Source organism: Acomys russatus, chromosome 4, assembly GCF_903995435.1.
Source record: "Acomys russatus chromosome 4, mAcoRus1.1, whole genome shotgun sequence".
NCBI classification, from domain to species: domain Eukaryota; kingdom Metazoa; phylum Chordata; class Mammalia; order Rodentia; family Muridae; genus Acomys; species Acomys russatus.
This window is the reverse complement of record NC_067140.1, coordinates 31,837,409-31,857,704: the sequence shown is the minus strand read 5'-3', so window position 1 is coordinate 31,857,704 and position 20,296 is coordinate 31,837,409. Positions and strand designations below refer to the sequence as shown.

The window sequence follows — 20,296 nt, the reverse complement described above, 5'->3', positions numbered from 1 at the left end:
TGGAAAGCCTAAGCATTTCGTTCTCTAGAGCTGTGATTGCTAAACTGCTCATCATATGCCTGAGAGTGGGCTGTAAAATTAACTTTTAAGTCCTCGGGAAGATGACAACTGTAGCCTGTGTTGAGAACTGTCCTTCCCACTCTGCTCCCCCTCCCTTAAGGGCATGCTTATCCACAATCAGACCTGTGGCCTGAGAGGGAAAGTGAGAGCTCGGGTGGAGGTGAACACAGTGAAAACAGACTCTGCGGGAGGTAAGCTTCATTGAGAAACAAAGGCTAGATAAACCTTTGGGGAGTGTGTACAGGCTTTGGGGTGAGAATACATCATTAGCCAGGGCCAAAGTGCTGGGAATGCCTTATTTGCATGAAGAGGAATTCCAGGTGCTTCCTGGACAAGACCTTGTAAAGACAGAGGAAGTTTAACCTATAACCTAGCCTCCAGGCTACATGACCACCTCAAGGGTGCCAGAGTTGGGTGTTGTAAGGGTAACTGCGGCACATGCAGGCCTAGAACAGGGAGCCTCCTGGTTTCAAGAAGAGATTTTCAGGATTTGGACACACCTTGATCTCACTCTTGCTCCAGGCTGGCATCCCAAGGCACAAGGCCCCTCAGCCCTATAGGGAACTCCCTACCCCGGGAGGTATTTTCTTTTCTTTCTTTTTTTATTTTACTATAATTTATTCTGATTATATCCCGAATATTATCCCTGCCTTGTATCTTCCGGTTCCCACTCTTCCTCTTCTTCCCTATTTCCTCCCTCTGACAGAAGGGGACCTCCTCCCCCACCTATGACCACAGCCTATCAGGTCTTATCAGGATAATCTGCATCCCCTTCCTCTGTGTGCCCGCAGGGCCTCCCCACCAAGAGGAAGTGATCAAATCGGGGGCACCAGAGTTCATGTCAGAGGCAGTCCCTGCTTCCCCTACAACCATGGAGAATGAGCTGTCCATTGGCTAGATCTGAACAGGGAGTCTAGGTTTATTGCATACACTGTACTTATTTGGAACAACAGTTTGTGCAGGCCCCCGTGGGTCCAGAATTGCTGGTCTTGATGGTCTCCTTGTGGGGCTCCTGAACCCTCTGTGTCCTTCTATTCCCCCACTCTTCCATACCACTCTCAGCACTCCCAGAGGCAGCTGCATCTGTCCCAGCATCTGTCCTGTTCCCCCGCTGGGTAGAGTTTTTCAGAGGACATCTATGTTAGGCTAATATCCACTTATAAGTGAGTATAAACCATGCATGTCTTTCTGGGTCTGGGTTACCTCACTCAGGATAATCTTTTCTAGTTCCATCCATTTGTCTGAAATTTCAAGATTTTCTTGTTTTAATAGCTGAGTAGTATTCCATTGTGTAAATGTACTAGTTTCTTTATCCATTCTACAATTGAGGGACATTTAGGTTGTTTCCACATTCTGGCTGTTATAAATAATGCTGCTATGAACATAGTTGAGCAAATGTCCTTGTTGTATGGTGGAGCATCTTTCTGGTATATGCCCAGGAGTGGATTAGCTGGGTCTTGCAGTAGTACTATTCCTAGTTTTCTGAGAAAGCACGAGATGGATTTCCAAAGTGGTTGTACAAGTTTGCACTCCCACCAGCAATGGAGGAGTATTCCCCGGGGACAGTTTCTGAAGTCTGTCTATAGCATTAAGTAATCTAATGGGTGTTTCCAACTATAGCATTCCTCTGCCCCTTGGCCACCTGGCCCCCTAGTAGTAAAAGCTTGAGTAAGTCTAGATGTGGCAGCATTGGCAAGCACATGGAAGGCACCCTCAGATGGCTTGCTCTCTGAGCTCTACATGGACAGACTGGTTGCCTGTCGCGTCACTGCTGCTTTGGGGCAGCTGATGGATTAGGCTGAGTTCAGGGGTTAAGCATGGAGCAGGAAAGGTCTCCCCAGGGGAAAGTGCCAGAGTTGAAGCCTGGCGCGCAGCAGTGGGAGCTGATGAGGCCTGTCAGGGAGGATGTGTGTGAGATGCATGCTGGCGGCAGCAGAGGCCCACATCTGACAAAGCCCAGTGGAGTGCACAAATCTCTCAGCTCCAGCTGACACAGGACAGTGCTGAGATTTATCCCATGGTCACACTGCCTTTGGGGGACAGGAACCATTTTCTTTGGTTTTCTCAAGATATATTGAATTGGGGGGGGGGGGGTTCTTGAGAAATGAAAAATTAAGCCAGCCATGACAGTATGGGAAGAGGCAGGGAGGCAAAGGCAGGAGGAGCTCACAGCTTGAGACAAGCTTGATCTGCATAGCAAGTTAGGGGCAGGCAGAGCCACTCAGTGAGAACCTGTTTCAAAAGAAAGAAAAAGAAAGAAAGAAAGAAGAGAGAGAGGGAGAAAGAAAAGAGAGAAAATTTATCCAGTGTAGCCATAATTTTTGCAGATTTACTTGAGATTGATTGGAAGGGGAAGAACGAGGAAGCCATACACATATACTACCAAAAACTAAAAACTATGTTATCCTCACTTTGTGTTGCTTTTAAATATAATCCCATTTAAGTATGAGCAAAAGCCATTGTAACATGGAATAACATGTGACACCCCGGTCAGGTTGTTCAGCCAGGGAGACGCAGGGGAGTGTCTGTCAGATCCTGTTGTTTGTTTTTCATCTTATAGATTTACTTTCATTCATAGGAAGTGGCTTAGGTCATTATACCTAGGATATGAGTGGCATTTGCTGTGTCATGTGTGCTGGCCGGATTTATGTTACCTTGACACAAGCTAGAGTCATTTTTGGAAGAGGGAGCCCCCGTTGAGAAAATGTCCCACTAGATCGGCCTGTGTGCTAGCCTTTGGTGCATTTTCTTCATCAATGATTGATGTGAAAAGGCCCAGATCATTTGTGGGATGTGCCATCCCCGGCCTCTTGGTCCTATGTGCAGGCTGAGCAAGCCATGAAGAGCAAGCCAGTAAGCAGTGCTCCAGCGGTTGCCTCCTCCTGATGAGCTCCTGCCTCCAGGTTCCTTCCCTTACTCCCCTGGGTGATAGAGTACAAGCTGTAAAGTGAAATAAATGGTTTCCTCTGCAACCTGCCTTTGGTCATGTATTTAATCTCAGCAGTAGAAACTCTAGCTAAGACACCATTTTCCTACTTCTGTAGAAAGAAAAGCTCTAGACAAGCCAGGGGAAGAAGAGAAGTAGTCTCTCTTTATTGGTACAACAGTTTGAAATTGTATCTCTTTGCTCAGGGTTTTTGTTGTTGTTTGTTTGTTTTGGTAAAAATGAAGTGAATATTTAAGGATGTTGCCCAGACAGGCAAGATCTCTTTCAACCTTGAGATGAAACCAGGGTCATAGCTTACTCCTCCATACAGTGGCAGTGGCAGTTCCCCTTCCAGGGAGAATCTTGCTTGGTGCTTGCCACACAGACAGCTCAGGAAGCATTTGTCAGAAGCCACGACCGTGTCACCACCCTTTCTTTAGCTGCAGTCTTCATTGAGGCCCTACTGCGGCTCTCCTGTGGCCTAAGAGACTTGCCTGTTCTGTTCCTCAGGTTAGAGTATTTTTCTGGTAAGGATGCCCAGCTGAATATGAATTCAGAAGATGTAGACTGCTGCTTCTAAGCCCTGTCTTCCACTCCAAAGCCTACAGCTAATTTTCCTTTTTAAAAAAATTATTCACTTTACATCCTGATTGCAGACCCCTCCTTCTCTCCTCTGGGACCCACCTTCCCTCCCTCCCCTATTCCTCAGAAAAGAGGAGACACCCTCACCAACCCACCCCAGTGCATCAAGTCACATCAGAACTGAGTGCATCCTCTTCCACTGAGGAAAGGTAAGGCAGCCCCACCAGAGAGAAGGGATGAAAAAACAGGCAATAGAGTCCATGCCAGAGACAGCCCCTGCTCCCCTTACTGGGGGGCCCACATGAGGACTAAGCTGCCCATTGGCTACGTATGTGTAGGGAGCCTAGATCCAGTCCATGCATGGTCCTTGGTTGGTTGCTTACAGCCTCCATATGGCCCTCCTGGCTCCGGTTGACTCTGTTGGTCTTCGTGTAGAGTTCTTGTCCCCTTCAGTTTCTTCTATCCTTTCCACCCACTCTTCCACAGGCTTCCTGTGCTCAGCCTAATGTTTGGCTGTCAGTCTCAGCATCTGGTTCGGTCCATTGCTGGGTGGAGCCTCTCGGAGGACAACTATGCTAGACTCAGCAAGTATAGAAGAGAGTCGTTACTAGTGTCAGGGGTTTGGTCTCTCATGGGGTGGGTCTCAGGTTGGGTCAGGCATTGGTTGGACATTCTCTCACTCTCTGTTGTACCCTTAATCTCTGTACATCTCATAGGCAGGGTAAACTTTAGGTTGAAGGTTTGGTGGGTGGGTTGGTGCTCCCCTCCCTCCACTAGAAATCCTGTCTGACTAGAAGATGGCCTCTTCAGTCTCCATGCCCCCCCAATCTATAATCACCCCTATATCCTCCCAGGAGCCTACCCTGTCATAGGTCTCCAGCTTGTCACAGTGATAACCCTGCCCTCGGTTGTTTTTTTTTTTTTTCTAGGTGAGGTTCAGGTGACTTAATACCACTTCTAAAAAACTAGGAAGTCATTACCTCAGAGCTTTGCTGTTTAGTGCACAGTTTTTCTTCTAGAATGTAAGCACCAGGGTGGGAACCATAGCTATCTTGTTCATTGACATGCTCTCCATGCCTAGTCCAGTTCATTGAACTCAGCAGTTACTCTGTGATGTTTTTGATGAATAACTGATTCTCATTGCCAGAGTGCATGCGCACAATAAAGCACAGACCCTTTAGCTTCTGCTCCGTGATGAGTCATAATCTGGATGCAATGGTGTGACAAAATAGAATTTGAAATGTTAAACATATGTGTGTTTTTACACACACACACACACACACACACACACACACACACACACTAAAATACCTGAGGCAAATGGCTTTACACTATTCATTTATTTAGGTTTTGGTTTTGTTTTGTTTGTTTGGCTGCTTGGTTTGTTTTGTTCGATAATGTGATCTCATGTAGCCCATGCTGGCCGCAAGCTCACTATGTGATAGAGAATATGCCCTTAACTGTCGGTCCTCCTTCCTTCACCTCCCAGGGGAGGGGAATACAGGTACGTGCCACCAAGCTGCCTGAATGGCTTACAAGGATTTAGCTCCTGGCTCTAGAGACTCAAAGGTGGGTGCCAGATTGGCTTGCCTCTGGCAAGGATCTTATGATTGACGCTGCAATAGGAGGAGCATGTGCGAGAGAAGAGATCACATGTCAAAACAGAAAGTCAAAGAGCAGTGCAGAGGTCAGGTCTTAAAACAGCTCATCGCCACAGAGCACTGGGACCCACCAGAGTCCCTTTAATTCCTTCTGATGACTGTGCCCCATTGACCCCAGGACCTCCCACCAGGCCCTGTCTCTTAAAGTTCTCATATCACCTCTACTGAGGGCCAGGACTCTACCATGTGAACCATTAGGGGACAGACCATACCCAAGCCATAGCAGCACCTGCCATGTCACCCCACCATTCTTCCCACAGAATCTAAAGTGGAGTAATAAATGCTTACACACTGATATTCATCGAAGCTTTATTCAGTATAGTCAGAACCTGAAAGGAAACAAAGCCAGTGTCTGCCAGTCAGTCCAATGGAGAAGCAAGCAGTAGTATATCCTGCAGTAGGAACTGACTAAACAGTAAATAGCATTTGTTGGGGGAAGAGCTGAGAGGCATTGCAGTGCTTGGATCAACCCCAAAGCCAGGCTAACACTCCTCCACTGAAGTATACCCCTAGCCCTCAGTAATAATAAGAATGAACTGCAGATACATGCAACACTGTGGATGTTTTTCAGAATACTTATGTTGGGTAAATGAAATGAGATGAAGAGGAGAACAGTTTATTTATGAGTTTATATACATGAAATTCTAGAAAATGCAGTGTGGTGACAGATCAGTGGTTGCCTGACTCTGGTCCCCAGTGCAAAGGTTGCAGGCATGTGCAGCCAAGTGTGGTGGTGGTGGTGGTGGTGGTGTTGGTGGTGGTGGTGGTGGTGGTGTTGGTGGTGGTGGTGGTGGTGGTGGTGGTTTTTATGCAAGTGTTTGGGATCCAAACACTTGGGGTCCTGATGCTTCCAGAACAAGTGTTCTTACCTGCTGAGCCACAGCCAGTCTGGCACCTGCCTTTGAGGCTCTAGAGCCAGGAGCTGAGTTCTAAAATTTGAATGGGAATACAATAGCCTTGCAAAAACAGAACCCTTTTGAGAAAATAACGAAGTTGCAGTATTTAGACTGAAACTTACTCTAAAGTCGCAACAATCAAGATACTGCCATTGACTCAATTTTAGATTTATAGGTCAGTGAAACAACTAAGAGTTGAGAAATGAGCCACTGTTGTGTGAAGAATCCTGGGGAGACAAGAAACATCTGTCCACCTTAGATGGGACTCTGATAAACCAAAGTAAGCATTCCATTCCATCTATCTTGGTGATCCAATGGATATATTTATGATCACTTACAGTACCCTGGGCAACTTCCCAGTACTACACTACTGAAGAAAATGCCACTGCCCTAGTAACCATTAGCTGCCTATCTGTCGTTGGCAGACAAGGAGGGTGTACATGTTGAAGAGATCAGTCTCATTAAGAAGCCAAGCTCTCTTCAACAACTATACCCTCCTTGTGTTGTCCACCCAATGCTGGTCTTGCAGGGATGCAGAGTGCAAGAGTCGGGAGGCTTCCACCAACCAACATTTCAAAGGAATGCTTGGGAGGCCAAGTGCAGAAGGCTTGGTATTCCAACTGGCAGCTGCTTAATAGGGCAACGTAAGTAGCTGTGAGGATGATACTGAAATGTAAGTGGAGACTCAAGGGTGTTGAAGTTACCAGGGACACAGGACATCTGCCTAGGAAAGCCATGGGTAATAAGTGGGACTTACTGCCCAGGACAGGGCCCAGGAGGCTGCAGACAGCAAGGGTAGAGTTGGGAAGCTGACCGTAGCGCATACCCTGCTGCCACATATCCAGGGTAGCAGATGAGGGATTGCAGAACACAGTGTTCGCCCTTTTGCGTCTTGCTTTCATCCTTCCATGCTGCTGCCCATCTTTCTGCGATGGGAATGTTTATTCTGTGTCATTGTAACTCGCTGTTTGCTTTGCAGCAAGCTGCTCATGGCTAAGAGTTTGCCCCTAGTCGCAGAGGAGACTTTGAACTTTTAAACAGTGTTGGAACTGTTTAGACTTTGGGGACTCCTGGAGGTGGAGTAAATAAGTTTTTGTATTATGAGATGGCCATGAGCTTTTGGAGCCCTGGGACAGAGTATTATGGTTTGACTATGGAGAGGACCTGCAGGCTCTAGTGCAGATAGACGCTTGGTTCCTAGCTGGAGATCCTGTTTGCTGGGAGGGGGAACGTAGGAAGAGGAAGTCAGTCACTTGGCATGTTCCCAAGGTGCTCTTGCTGCCTTTCTCTACCCTTTGTTTCTCTGGCTGCCTTTCTCTACCCTTTGTTTCTCTGGCTATGACATTTTACCTCAGCTCATGGAGTCACAAAACCATAGCTTGAAATCCCAGAAACTGTGAACCCAAAGTAAATCCTTCTCTCCTTACACTGTGCTTTCCGGCGTTATTAGATAACGCAGGAGAATGAAAGACAGCCAGCTTTGAAGAGTTGTGAGTACAGATGTCAGTCATTAGCAGACTATTAAGAAAACCTTATAAAAACTGATAAGAAACTTCATGGACAATTATAACTCACAGAAAATGTTAAATCAAAGGAGTGTGTGTGTGCGCACGCACAGGCATGCATGTTTGGGTGTGTGGGTACACATGGATATGGAGGTCAACGCTGCACGTCTTCACAAATTCTCATCTTATTTGTATATAGGGTTTCCTGGTAAACCAAGAACCCAGTTATTCGTGTGGGTTTCTGGCTAGTAAGCTCCAGGGATCCCCTTGTCTGCATGTATTAATTCATTGCTTTCTGTTGGTGTAATGTGTCCACACTCCTGCCACTGTGACCTCCCATGATGGATGTAACCTGGAATTGTAAGCCAGATGAATCCTTTCTCCCTTAAGTTGCTTTTGTCACAGAAACAGGAAAAAGAAACTAAGACAAATGAAATACTGAGAATGTTCCTAAAATTATTTTATCCCCCAGGAAAATTGCAACTTTAATGAGTAAAGATAGTTGAGAGGTGTCAACACTCAGGGGATGAAGCTCTTTAGGAACATTTAGAGCAGTTATTGCCAAAAGTGCTCTGCTGAGCGGCATGTGCAGGTGAAACAAAGGGAAAACAAGGAGCCACAGCAAAGAAAGATCAAAGTAGAAACGATGGAACTCAAGGTACATGGCCCTGAATTAAATGATGTACAGGCTTCATAGGAGAATGGAGGTTCAGAAAAGAACCACTGGGCCCAAGAATAATCACCAGTAATTATTCAATAGGGGCAACAGAAGGGGTAGGTTGAAAAAACAAACAAAATGGAAAAAGAGTAGAGCCTTGGGGGACCTATCAGACCTGAGGGATAGTCACAAAGTATTTAAAAGTGCCATTCATTAGAGTTTCAGAAGGAGAAAAGTGGGGTAAAAATATCTGAAGAAATAGAGCTGACAATTTCCAAAACTTAGGGACAGACCCAGGAGGCCCAGCAGGCCACAGCGAGAGTTGTAGCTTTCTACGATTTATATACATTTGTCTATAAGTCACACAAGCTGAACACACCATAGAGGTGCTTCTGGGTTCAAGTGGCTCTCAGAAAGCAACATCTGAAAAGTGAGTGTGTTCATCCACACAGGCACATATACAGAAGAAGCCGCCCGCATAAAGATGTGCCTTGCTCGATCCTGCTTCTGTAGCGTGGGCAGAGGCCTCATTGACGATGGTGGCTCCTCCTCCCCTTCCAGGTCTCACTCATGTCCTCCGCACTGCCTTGCTTTCCCTGATGGAGTGCCAGACTTTGTCAGCTCTCTTGTGTTTATTTTGATAGGTTATGTGAATGCACAGTAGCTTCTAGAGTTGGGAATCCTGCTTCTCCGTTGTTCTTGACACTGCCATTTCTTTCTTTCTCCTGTCTTCCACACCAGAGGGTCTCAAGCTGAAGCCTAAGCTGGCCTCAGGCTCATGATGGTGCAGCCTCCACCTCCTGAGGGCTGCATCACAGGTGTGTTCTGGAGCCTGCTTAGACTCCTTGTTAGGCCTGTTAATGGCATGATTCTCTCAGAGAATTGATCTGGCTTTGTTGGGCTTCCTCTTACGTTTTGTTCTGTGCTAACCACCACTCCGCCTGGCTGGTTTCATACTTTGCATTAGTAAATTTGAATTGCTGTTCTTTTTCTTGTCTTTGGCTTGATAGAATAGTTCATTGGTCTTACTACTGACTTATTCCCCCTGATATATGCGTTGAAATTTCTCTTTGATTGCTGCTTCAAGTGTGTTCTGAAAGTTTTTTTCACGTGTGTATGTGTGTGTGTACACAGAGTACCATCTGGAGCAATCCTGTGACGCAAGGACCAGCAGCACACTAACTGGATGTTGAAGGGAGGCTACCCAGGTTATGCTATTAGAGTCAGAGCAGACTGAGGTGGCCCAGGGCCTGCTTTGTTCACAGTTCTGACAGTGCCTCTGCTCAGGTATCACATGCAGACCCGGGCCCCAGAGTTGTACTAGTTTCACAAGTGAGTGGACACTCTAAGGCAACTCATGCCAGAGAGCTGGGAGGCTTGCCTGACAGACCATTGAAAAAGAAACTTCACACCATGCCTAGGAGTTATAGGACAGAGACTATAGGCCAGGTCATAGAGCACACATGTCCCAAAGACCCAAGAAAGGGTTACAGAAGGTGAGTGATGGAGGCAGTCTCCCTGGACTATTAGCTTAGAAACCTTGTGTAAACTCTGCAGTCCTTTTCCAAGAAGGAGTTTGTAGAGCCCTGCAGTGCTCTGTCTGCCCTTTGCTGAATCTTAGCACAAGGAGGTTCTATAAAACACACAGGAGGCTCCTCACACCAGGTGTGACCAGCCCTGGCCTCCCAGCTGATCAGGTGAGAGGCTCAGATCTCTGCGTGACATGTGCCCTTTCAGCTTTTCTAATTCTGTTCAGAAGAAGCTGAACAGTGAGAATGCGAAGGGACCTCAGAGACCACCCTCCCCCTCCATGCCTTGCTGTCAAGGACCTGGAGAGCTGCAGAGAGGTCAGTTTACATCTTTAAGACGGTCAGTGCACACTGACCATGTAACACTTTGTGGTACAGAGGAGTAAGGACTGGGGCATGAGGTGGGGCCAGTTTTCCTTCCACTCCTGTGATCCGAGTGCACAGACATTTGGGTCCAGTGCTAGAGGTAATCATTTCCTTGGAAGAAAGCACGGGCTGTTTGCCTGTCTCGGTCACTTTCCCTCTTGGAAGGCAAAGGGCCCTGGGAAACTTTCCTTTCCCGCTCCAGCCCTGAAGTCAGGAGCTAGGAATGATCCTCCCTGGCCCTGCGTGTTTCTGACTTGTTTGACAAGCTCTAGTGAGCTACCAGATGGGAGATTCTTTTCAGCCTGGGATAATTTATTTATCTGTTTACGTATTTTACCAGGAAAGTATCTATTCAGTTCCTGATACTCATTTGGGAGTGACTCCTGGGGGAACAGTAGCACTGTATATGTTTGACTCCCCACCCCCCAAGTCCGTCAACTTTTATTTCAGACACTAAAAAGACGGGAAATAAAAAGCAACTTATTCCTACTCCCCTCCCCTGCCTCTAAGAGACAGTTTAAAACATGTGGTTGAAAATGAGCCGTGGAGACTTGGCCGAGTGTGCAGACCTGTGGATTTATTTTTCCTTTCATACTTTGATCCACATTTCCAACCATAAAAAATTATTAGTGGCACTTAAGTGTTGGACATTTTTCACCTGAGAGAGGTGAAATGCTCTTGGCTAATGATGTTGGCTATAAATACAGAGTTAGGGCTTCATGCGGGAGTGGGAAGGAACAGAGTGGCTGTGTGCTGTCAGGCATGGGTATCCATGCTCTGCATCCATAGGTGGCAGAGACTGCTCAATCCTCTTGGGTGCTAATAAATTGTGAGAGCTTATTTACATTATTTTTTCATAGCTGCCCAAGGTAATGGCAAGTGTATCTATATATATGTTCAAAAACTGATGAAAGACAGCAAAACGTCATGGCTTGTCCCATTCTTTTCTCCTAGCACCTTCTCCAAGTAGGTTCTCGTAATGCAGGAGTCGTCCAGAGGAAGGCTCCAGAGTGAGCTGTGAGGTGGGCTTGGCAGCCTTGTTAACAGTAGATGTTAGGTTAGAGGCAGTAGAGGGTCAGCCGAGGGAAGGATGGACAGACTCTGAGGCTAATTGACGAGTCTCCTGGGAGGTATGTGCAAAAAGAAGTTGGTTCCAGGATAAATGTGTGGTGACAGAGACAGGAGACAGGAAAGCAAGTGAGACCCAGGTGGTGAAAGTCTGGAGGGCGAGTGTTGGAATATGATGGAAGAGCCCAGGAGAAGAACAGGACCTGCGAGCCCAGAGCATGGACTTAGTAATGAGTGATGGGGGACTTGGCTAATTGAATTCATCAGATATGGTTTATGTTTTAAACAAAATTAGTAAAATACAGCCACCTATATGTGCATTCGAGGACAGCAGGAGAGAGGATACAATCCACAGTTCTAAGTAAATTCTGTTTGGTTTTTTTTCCTCTACACATTTTTTTTTTTTCTCCGCCACTACAGATGGAAATGGTCCACCCTAGAATTAGATTCCATTGTCACTACCTTTAAAAGTGAAGTGATAATGTAAAAACTAAAGTAAGATCTCTCTATCATGGTGTTGATCCACCCAGAGTGTCAGTCTGCCCAGGCAGGTCCTACAGATGCTGCATCTGGGCACAAGTGCCAAGTGAGCCTGAGGCTTACTTCTGTCAGATGTGTGGTCTTCTGCCTTCAGCTTTGAAAGCAACTGCTTACCTCCCTAGGAATCCCAGTCCTAGCCTGCAGGTGTGTCCAGCCAGGCTTGTTGGAGACCCAGGAGACTCTATCAAAAGATTTTTCTTTATGGCACGTCCTACTGTGGGCTGTGGGCAGGCTCACCCTTTGAGTTATCTAGGGCCCTGTAAAACTCAGTTTTTAGATAGCTGAGACAAATACAGAGGAACCCATTGAAGGAACTGAAATAGGGCCCATTTCTTCCTAGCTGGATGTGACAGTCACCGTCAAGAAACCGAGTGGCTGTGGTGTCTACCTTGTCCCATGCTCATATCAACAAGTTAAACAGAACAGTCTGGAAGTGATGAGGATAATAACACTCCTTGTGGAGGAGTAGGGGCCACAAGACCCTCCCCTGAGATTGCAGTCCCCAGTCTCTGCTCTAGCTGCCATTGTCTTGTGTATTAGAATATGCAGGAGGTGGTGGTGGTGGTGGCAGGAGGTGCCTGGGTGGGTGGGACTTCTCAGCATTGCAGCTGTTAGTGAGGTGTTCATGTTCCAGTTTATAACCCCAGACAACTCCCAGCATGGCCTGGACAGAAGGTTTGTTTGGTCTGTTAACCAAATAGACCAGCTAGAACACTCAGGTGAGTGGACTTTTCTCTTCGGCCTTCCCAAGGAACTCACACAGCAAGGCCTACACGGCAGTAGTTAATAATCTGGGTCCTGGAGATATCGCAGGCTTTGGTGAGATAAGCACCTGTGATTTCCAGGCCTTGGCTCTTGGCTGTCTCACATTCCTGGGCTTTCTCGGGGTCTGGCCAATAGCAATCAGTTGGATGGAGAACACTTATAATCTTCCTTGTGATGGTGACAGTTACAGGAGCCCATCATGGCTCCCTTTCCTGAGCCTGGACACAATATCAGTACTATTGAAAAGAACATCTGCCTGCCTCTCTGATTATCTGTCTGTCATCTCTGATTGTTAACTTTTCTTGAATGCCCTAAGAGTCAACATACTTGTCTTCAACAGACAGAATGGCCCAGTGGTCCCACCTGAGGGACCTCACTTCCCCAGGCAGATGGGGAAGACAGTAGTCAGAAGTGAGTGGTTGTTTTGGACAATCTGTCCTTTCTACAGTATCTCCAGCTCCTGGTGTGCAGCCTGCAGACCTGTTTACCCTGTCTTATCCCCAGCTTGCATTGATTTACACCTGGAGGCCTCATGCGATAGGAGGGGAAACAGCTCCTGTGTGCCGCCAGGGCTGTGAGCACTGCTGAAAGAAGAACCAGAGGCAAGCCAGAAGCCAAGGAGGTGCTGAGAGATGCAGTGGCATGGCTTGACCTTGCCGAGCCCTTCTGATGCACCCAGGCCCCACTGGAGAAGAAGTCAAACAAATATTAAGGGAAGGAAATGGAATATGTATGCTGAACATTGAAATAACAGCCAATCATTTGGAAAAGCACCCAGATGGGAATTAGAGTGGAGTGGCACTGTCTTCCCACTGAGTAAATGAAAGCAAAGTTCAGAATGTGTTTACATAACCATTAATGGAACACTGGAGGGCTGTCCCTGTCCCAAGGAGAAGAGCCACACTTGTACTTCAGGTCTCCCTATCCAAGGTGTCTCCTCTCCACACATTCATAAGGGAAGCAGCTTAACGAATGCTGGGCAAGGCTGGCAAGGCAGCTCTGACCCTTCCCTGGGCAGCCCTGGGCCTCAACAGCTAGTGCTCACAGTGTGGGAAAGCCATTTTAAATAGGCATTACCTGTGTGATGCTTGAACAAATTCCCTCTTCCCCATTGAGTGGGAGCTATCTGCAGTGTTATACTGCAGTGAGCATATTCATGTGTCTGAGGGTTTCTGTCCCAAATCTGCCTGATATCTCATTAAGACTGACCACAGGAAACTCTGGCACTTCTGGACTCCAGAGCTTCAGACTCTGGCTGTGGTTCCCAGGTGGGAGAGACTTCCCTTCCAGGACCTCCTGTCTGCCTTGATAGTGATAGAGATGCTAAACTCTGGTGAGTGGGCAGGATGTGGTGCAGGGACTGGGGAGGTGAAAGCCACAGCACTAGGCCCTGAGCTGCCCAGATCCCCGTAAGGGAGGCCAGTGTCTGGAGCTCCCAGGAAAGCTACAGGGAGCTTCCCAAACATGAGGCTGTGCTATTCATTGTCAGAGCACACAACTCTAGCTTGCTGAGATCTGGATCTAAGGCAGGCTTGTGATCCCTGTCACACCCAAACACCATGTGAAGGAAGGAAGGAAACACTGAGAGGCTCAAAGTGGCCCCTGTCCTTGAAGATGCCCCAACTGTGGGGTGAATCTCTAGCAAGCAAGATGAGCGAGTGCGCCTGCCTAATACCTACAGCTTACTTCACAGGTCATATTTAGCTCTCGCTGCCTGGAAAATGGTGCCTAGGGTTCTCATTAATCATGGTTGCTATGTATTTGCTACTGTCTACTGGCTGGTTTACATCAAGACTTGGCAACCTTTAAAAAGTAGTATTTCCTGGTTCCCTACTAGCCTTTGGGTTGGGCTGAAGATGTGACGGTTTGGGCGGGGTCGTAATCACACATTGACACTCGGCTCTTAGAGGGCTCACAGGTGAACCAGTGACCACTCATGCAGCAGAGATGCCAGGCTTGATAAACAAACCTTGGCGTTAGGGTGGTCCTTCAGACGCTCCTATTGCGGTGCCTCTTTCAACCTCTCTCTGCCCAGACTCTCAGCTCTTAGTAGTTATGGTAAATGCAGACTGGCTGGAGTTAAGGTTTGGACATTGAATTAACACCCTGGGAGTAGAATTATAAAGAGCTGTTGGAGTAAAATGTCTCCATAATCCCTGTGCAGTAGACTGTTGGTCTTCTACCTTTGGCTGGTAAACAAATGACAGAGAGGAATCAAGCTGTATTTGCCTGGCCATGAGAGGGGGGATGTCCATGCTAACTTTGCAGTTAAACTTTCCTCCTGTAGAAGGAAACCCTCAAAACTTCATGTCTCTGCTTCTCTCTCCCCAGCCCACAAATCCCCTCCCCCCTTTCTAGCCTGGTAACTCAGCGCTTTCCCAAGCCCTCGCTTCCTAGTGGATATGCTACTCGCTTTCCCCTGCAAGCCTCATGTCAACAACATACATGCCTTATTTTGCACCCTCTCCCTGAAGTATGGGGCACTCTAAGACCCACCTGGGACAGGCTGGATTTTGACAGAAGGTACATGTGCAATTCCAGAAAGAGACAGAGTCTTTCACAGACAGTTCTGGAAAGTTGGCACCTCCATAAGCAGAGGCTTATTAAACTTTACACCCTCTACAAAATTAGCTGGAAACAAATCACATACTTAAATGTAAAGCACAAAACTGGGTTCAGGATGGGAGTGGGGGTAGGGGTTCTGATTCTAGGATTTTGTAAAGAGATCTGAGTTTGACAACAAAAGATTAGTTCATAAAAGGACAAATTGGACCTTTTCAAAATAAAAATATTTTACTTCTTAAAAGACATTGTAAAGAAGATGAAAAGACAAGCTACGGACTAGAGAAAATATTTGTAAACCACATGTTCAACAAAGAAGTAAACATCACAGACATACAAAGACTCTTCAGAAGTCAGCAGTAAAATCCCAGCAACCCAGCCAGAAAGAAGAGGGCATGGGCAGGCTTCCCACTGAGGAGGAGTCATAGGCAGCAAGTGGAAGAGATACTTAGCCCACAGGACAACGCAGAGGAAATGTAACAGCACACACGACATATTTTTCAAACGGTCTAACGTTATAGAATAGTGACAACAGGGTCTAGGAGATGGCTCAGTAGGTACAGTGTCCACTTTTAGTGTAAAGCTCTGAGAACCATCCCAGCACCTATATAAAAGCTGGGCACACACTTCTAATTCCAGAGCCGGAGATGCAGAGACAGCAGGATCCCTGGAGCTCTCTGGCCAGCCATCCTAGCTGAAACCATCAGCTTCAGTGAAAGCCCCTGTCTAAGGAGTAATGTGGGGCGCAAATAAGGAATCTCTGGCTACGTGCATGCATACAGACAGACAGACAGACAGACAGACAGACACACACACACACACAAAGCAGGGTAGGGAGGGAGAGAGAGGGAGGGAGGGAGAAGGAGAGGGAGGGAGGGAGGGAGAGAGAGAGAGAGAGAGAGAGAGAGAGAGAGAGAGAGAGAGAGAGAGAGAGATTTATAAAAAGTAGTGAGAGAAGCTGGAGATGGCTCTCCACAATTAAGAGCACTTGCTGCTTTTCCAGAGGACCTGAGTTTGGTTCCTGGCTCACAATCACCTGTGACTTCAGCTGCAGGGAACCCAGAACCCTCCTGTGGGCACCAGCACCCATATGGCGTGTGTGTGTTTGTGTGTGTGTGTGTGTGTGTGTGTGTGTGTGTGTGTGTGAAATAATAATGGAAGCTAAGTAAATATCCAAGAGCCAAATGCAAATAAAATAGAAGCATCTCATCTCCAAGCTATGGGTTTAACTTGTTACTGGATTGCCTTTCTAGAACTCAGTGGCAAGGCTGTTGTGTATGTGTTCATAATGTGTATGAGTGAGAGAGAGAGTGTGTGTGTGTGCATGGAATAGTTAGTCCACCTCAAGTGTCATGCCTCAGAAACCATCAACATTATTTTTCTGAGACATGGTCTCTTCACTGGTCTTGAATTCACCCAGTACTTTCTTCTTCTAGGTAGCAGTGAGCCCCAGAGACCCACATGCCTCTACCTCAGTGCTGGGTTACAAGCACACACCACCCTCCTAGCCTCTTAAGTGAGCACCGTGGATCAAACACAAGCCCCCGTGCTTTAATGGCAAGCATGTGACCAGCTAAGCTTGCTCCTGAGCCTAGTGACAGATTGATGTTTTGAAGTTGGATGGAACAAATCCAGATTTTTGCTATTATTTATTTGTGTGCACAGAACTAGCTTGAACACCCCCTGCCCCTAGCCTGACCTTCCTTCTGGCCTCTTACTGGTACTCTCCTCCTCTTTGTTGCCTATCAGAAGAGATCCATTGCCTCAGGTAGAAGAGTAATCAGGTTTAATCTCTCATTCAACTACTGGGGCCCTGTGCTTCCTCTTCTGCCCCAGCACCTCATAGAATCTGAGGCTCCAGCAGGCACTCACATGTGCTGGGCAAACACACTGGCTTGCACACAGCTGACGGGGCGTCTTCTCGTCATGACATGAGCATATAGCTGCTGATTCTAAATGGAAACCACATTCACAGTGGAGCTTCTGCTTATGGAAGATGAAATGCTAATGGGAGCAAAAAGCCAGCCATGGTCCCTGCCTCCCCGACCCCTAGCCTTGCTCCACTGTCCACCTGAGTGATCAGTGGTCTCTGTCGCTCTCAGGGTACCTGTCACTGGCACACAGATTGAAGAGCCCTGGTGTTGTGAGTGATGGAGACTAGCCTCAGTCTGGCTGCCATGTTTCACAGTGAGGACTGAGCTCAGGGGATGGAGCGCTTCTTAGAACGCTGGAAAGCCATAGGACTAGATGAACATAGCTGCTTTATGATTCTGGACCCATGCAGGCTCAACCTACCTAGCTGTGTAGCCCTGGAGGGCTACTTCCTCTGCAGGCCAGTTTTTCCATCTGTAGAAGGGACGGATAAGTAACTGGACAAATGACCTCTCCCTTCCACATAATCTTGAAGGCTACAGATCCGGGAGACAGCTTTGACAGGACCTCACAGCATCACTTACCCAGTATTGGTATGTGAGCGGATATTGATGCGAGGATGAGGCAGGTGTCTCCAACCCACCTTTTTCAGAAATTCCTTCCAGTAGTGGCCACCAATAAAAGATGGAATGGCACACAATCCTGTGCCCACTGTGGCTAAGCACAGCCCATCCCCTGGGCCTTTCGGCACTACCCTTGGCCTGAAGAAGCCACTCAAAAGAAGCTTATGTCATGTGCCCAATACGAAATCCTTACCCTCCAGCCAGACTGGGACAGATGAGAGTACTGCCAAAACCTCGGCAGTCCCATGCTCCTGGATTGGTTTTAAACAGAACTCTGCTATGTCTTGAAAGGGTCCCTCAGGCAAGCTAAGGTGAGCTCACAGGTTGATTGGGAAACACTGTTTGCACATGCATGTCCTAGTCAGCATTAGGACACTCTGGGTGACAATGTCTGGCCTTCCCTACCCTAAGTATCTCCATTCGTTGTGCTTTAGTACGAGCCAAGGCTCTTAGCTCTCCACAGAGCCATCTCTTGACAAACCGCCATCTGCTGTTGTGACACAGAGCTTGAGCTAAGAGTGAAACCCTTCTGCCCTCTTTGCACTTCACCTTGGGAAGCTGCAAGTATAAAAGGTGGGTTTGGGGCCTAGAGAGAGGGCCCGGTGGGGAAGGACACTAGGCAAAGTCGCCAGGCCAATAAGAACCAAGTTAGATTCCCAGTGCCACATAAAAAGTAAGGTGGGACCACACAAATGCCCATAACCCCAGTGCTGGAGGACAGGCAGATACGGGGTTGTTGGGGCTTACTGGCCACCAGCCAAGCTCCAGGTTCAGCAAGAAACCCTGTCTCAGAAATACTCCCAATATTCTGGCCTCCATATGTGCATTCACAGGCGTGGACACACGCACACACGCACCCTGAGTGAATCCTGTAACTGTAACTGGCTTCTCAATGGAAGCCAGCCAGCTACCATATCCACATCTGGGCAACATACAGTCCAGAGCCTGAAAAGAAGAGACCACTCATTAAAGACTGCATGTTGCTGGCTCCTTTCAGCTCTGCCGTGGCTTGCCTAAGTGTGGGACCACAGGGTTTGAGCTAGCTCATAAAGTTCTGTGCTGCTGTGATTCTTAGCAGTTGACACAAAACACGAAACCATTGCCCAGTGGGGCATGCCTTGGAACCATCCTCATACACATGCATGCTGCCTGTTAGCCTGTGCCACTTCTTTTTTTAGACTAGGCATGAGACTTGCTGTGAACCAGAGACTAGCCATTGCCTCCTTAGTGCTGGGCTATAGGCATGCACTGTCATCAATACACACTTCATCATACACACAGACAGAGCACACAGCAGCAGCTCACACAGCCGTGGAAATGTCTGACATGGGTTCCCTTCCGTCTTCTCCCTGCCTCAGTCATCCTGAAACTTGTGTCATCCCTACCAGTGGCATTGTCTCTGTGGAAGGGGGAGACGGTAACAGCTACTTCGGAGAATGCGTGTTTTGATGCTGGTGTCGTGATTGCACCTCCAGATGGGCACCACGTGTGGCTGTATCCTTCCCTCTCCTGTCTCTGATTCCCGAGGTTGCCTATAACACTCCAGGCTGGCTCAGAAAGTAGCTCAGCATCCTCTCATCAGGAACATTTATGGGCTGCCCTAATGCATGTGGCATTTAACAAAGTTCACTGATGCAGGCCAGTCTGTTCAGAAATCTACAGCCTGAAACAGATCACACTGGAGGGATTCATTCTGAGAAAACAGTCTACGAGGAGGAAGGGACACAGAGGATCATTGCCTAAAAGGATATTAACAGCCACCTAATCCAGATGGCAAACAGAAACAGGTCACCATGAGTGGGCCAGTGGGACGGCAATCTGCTTGGCCATGTGCCCCTGTGCAGTGTCTATGGTTGCAAGGGTTCAGTTAGGCTGCCTCTTGAGACTGTGAAACACAGGTAGGAGTGTTTCAACTTACCCCATGGGAAGCCACAGAAGACCTCTTGGCTTTCTGGTTTGGGGAGTTGATTCTTTTGTTTTAAGGAAAGTAGAAAATGGCCTAGGCAATTACATCTGTGAGTCCTGTGAATAGAAAATCTCTCTGATTAGGTAAAGAGGTGTTTGGGGGTCAAGAGCAAGAAAGGAGCAGCTGTAGAAATATTCTGTATCTGTAATCAGTATTCAGATAGAAAGTCCAGATTATTACAGACTTTGATCCTCAGGGCTATGCTGTTAAATATCCATGAGGGTGCTGTTTAGAAGGCCTATGACTGGACAGTGAGAGCCATCACTGCTAGAGTGAAATAGGTGGGCCCCAGGGTCCCATTCTGCAGATGCAAAAGCTCTGACCCCAGAGCAGAAAAGAGTGGAATTGCAACAGGGTGCTCAGCTAAGAGAGGGGCACAGGCAGGCACTGCTGCTTCTCTGGCTGAGAAATGCTTTAGCGTGTGTATAATCAGCTTGGTTCTCCGCTGGCTGATTAGCCAGGGCCATCCCGTTCCGCTCCTTTCGTTTTGATCCTTTAGTCAGCTGCAGAGTTATAGATGAAGTGACAAGGATGGCGTCTTGATTAGATCCAGCTGCTGGAGCAAGTCAAGGACAGAGGGGCCCAGAAAGAGCAAAGCTCAAGAAAGGCTCCAAAGGAACCCAGGACTCAGGACACCTCTGGTGCCTTATAGCACGCTTCAGTGTGGCAGTCTGTGACTCGGGTCATGGATTAAGTCTTTTTTTTTTTTTTTTCTTT

At 47.5% G+C, this 20,296-nt stretch overlaps 1 protein-coding gene across 1 annotated transcript in view; it reads left to right on the top strand.

Moving 5' to 3' along the window:
- Positions 1–20,296, top strand: part of Ext2 (exostosin glycosyltransferase 2) — a 128,114-nt gene that overhangs the window by 92,456 nt on the left and 15,362 nt on the right. The window lies entirely within an intron of this gene.